At 33.1% G+C, this 2,916-nt stretch overlaps 1 non-coding gene across 1 annotated transcript; it reads left to right on the top strand.

Moving 5' to 3' along the window:
• Nucleotides 1-1,953: 1,953 nt before the first annotated feature.
• Nucleotides 1,954-2,059, top strand: LOC133820280 (small nucleolar RNA R71). Its single transcript, XR_009886701.1, has one exon. It is a non-coding gene; the product is annotated as a small nucleolar RNA R71 (small nucleolar RNA).
• Nucleotides 2,060-2,916: the final 857 nt, after the last annotated feature.

Raw genomic sequence — 2,916 nt, 5'->3', positions numbered from 1 at the left:
AGTCATAAGTAATCGTATAAAAGTACCCGAGTCATTGGGGATCCGCGGGTACGCAATATTTTTGAGTTACCACGAGCTGGATATTTCTCTGAGCTCATACTTCGGCAGCCATTCGAATATCATAAGGTTACGCTTCACAACCTCTTTACCTGTAGCTCGTATAACCAACGTGCAAACTGAGCTGCCCACATGGAAAATAAATGGATTCCTTGGTTATTTCTCTGTATTTATTTTCCAACTGTACCCGAGCTGAGTGAATGACTCCTACTGAAACTAGGGTACAACAAGTGTCTAGGTTTTCACTTACCCAATGAATCAACTAAGACTGACTTATGAAAACCCTAGATATCATATTCCTTATATAGAAAACTTAATGGGCTTTATTTTTATTTTTATTTTAATTTAACTTAATTAAAATAATAAACAATAAGATAAAAGCCTTGGGCTCCCACAATTGGACTTGGGCCCAATCTCCTTGTTTTGAATTTAAATCCCAATTGGGTCTAAATTCATAATTGTTTTTTAATTAACTAATTAAATCCTTATTCAAATTAACTAATTATAATATGAAACTTAATTTGATTTTATTTATTTATATTGACACCAATTTATCAATATTAATAAATTTACCCAAATATTCTCTTTTATTATCTAAATCTCATATCTTTGTAAATTTTCCAAAATTGTCATAGTCAACTTTTAAAAAATCCTAATTGATAATTAAATCAATCAATTGAGACATTTTAGATGACTTACTCAAAGGTGATGCGGGGACCATGGATCCATGAAATCAAGCTCCAATAAGTTACCGTGAATTATTTATATAGACTCGGAATTGAACTCTCGAATTCATAGAATGTATTTTCCAAACCATAAATACGTTATCCATTGTTATAACAATTACATTCAGTCAATTCTATCGATGACTTACTAATGGGCACATTGAAAATACCTATTTTATCCATCATCAGTATTTTATCCTTAGCTCCCACTAAGTTCCTTACAAATGATATTTCCGTGAAGTTATTCACGGAAATGAGATCTCAATCATTTAACCTTTTGAACAAAGCAATTAAGGAAATCATCTTTTCACTTCTCATACAGAAGTTATAGATTTCATTTCTATGAATAATACTCCCGCTCAATTACACTCCTAAATCTCCAAGATGTAAGTATGGGCTAGACCGTAGGGTAAGCTGGTAACAAACAAGTCAAAAGATTTAAATAATATAATTAGCAGAATATTAGCACTGATAATTAAGATCGACTTAACCTATGGTCAACGTTGTGACATTGATTAGATTCGATAACAAAGATACTTATTTATCAATCATTAATCAATATCAGTCATAGTCTGATGTAACCAAATACATCTGATCTTATCTACTTGGTCAATGCCTTGGACAAGACATCACACCTCGAATGTGTAAGTAGATCATATCATAGATTTCCTAATCAGTGACAATCCAATGCACTGATCTAATCTTAGGACTCAATCTTTTGAACATATAATTACAACTATAAGCCACTGTGACCTAGTCACTATAATTGTAACTATCCATATGTTCAGGATTTTATAAATCTTTATATTATTTCAATAATCATGTATTAAAACAAGCAAGTAACATGGTTGTCAAACTAAATGATTTCTACTACTTTTATTGACAATATGAAATCGTGCTACATGTCCGACTTGGTTTTATAAGGGCATAAAATCCAACAGCAACTTGCGCAGTAAGCAGAGCAATAGGATCAACTTCTAAAATTTCTGCCACATTCTTGTTTTCATGCTCTGTAGGCCAATTATAATTATTCATTGCCACTTCCTCTAACAGATCATAGGCCTCATTAGCATTTTTGCTTATAAATTCTCCACCTGCTGCTGCATTAATTATGGTCCGGGTGTTTTCCCCCAAACCATTGTCAAAAGTGTGCACCCGCATCCATTTCTCTATCCCATGATGTGGGCACTTTCGAAGCAACTCCTTAAACCTTTCCCAAGCGTCGTATAGAGACTCCCCCTCCAACTTATCAAAATTATTAATCTCTCCTCTAATCTGGGAAGATTTAGTAGGAGGAAAATACTTAGCAAGAAACTTTTGGTAAAGGTCCTCCCGTGTGACAATAGAGTTGACTTGCAATGAGATCAACCAACTTTTTGCTCTATCCCTTAAAGAGAACGGGAACAGTCTTAATCGAATTGCTTCACTATGTTGGAAATAATGCCCTAAAAGCAATTATAGTTGACAAATATTTTAAATGAAATAAATAATTATATTATATTATTATATACATAGAATAGGTTCGATATTATATTGATAATATTAAGTAAATATCACAAATTTCAAAGTTTATCTATGTGGTCTTAATCTCGTATTGGTATGAGAGGATCAAGATTAAGATAATAAACTTAAAACAGTTCGCAGAAAAATAAAGTTATGGATTCTTTAGATTAATTACTACTAGTATGGTCCATTAGTATTATGAATCCATGTGACCTAGATCTGGGTTACTAGTGTAGTAGGAAACTTTAGTGGATGTACTTTGCATGCTGAGAGTATGTAGAACGAGACCAGATATGATTTGTCAATACTTGTTTAAACAATGTTTCATAGTATTAATCAAACACATCAATCGATGATCTTAATCCTGAGGTTGCTATGAACTCCTATATATGTCATATGATCCTTTGATTCATGCGTTAACGTTTGTCGGAATGATCAGGCTAAGAATAATTGTTTTGGGGACTCAATGATGTATATGGCTGGGGACGTAGTTTAACAGATATGGAGTCTATACCTTCTTATAGATTGAATAGTGGTTTCCTATTGGGTTGACTTTTGGAACTGAAAATGTTATGAGCGCTCACGTCGCAAACTTGTTGCAACACAACTGTTGACCCTGATTTTGGGCAAC

Source organism: Humulus lupulus, chromosome 2 (assembly GCF_963169125.1).
Source record: "Humulus lupulus chromosome 2, drHumLupu1.1, whole genome shotgun sequence".
Taxonomy (NCBI): Eukaryota; Viridiplantae; Streptophyta; class Magnoliopsida; order Rosales; family Cannabaceae; genus Humulus; species Humulus lupulus.
Note: the sequence above shows the minus strand (reverse complement) of the source record. Positions and strands in the feature narration are given on the sequence as shown.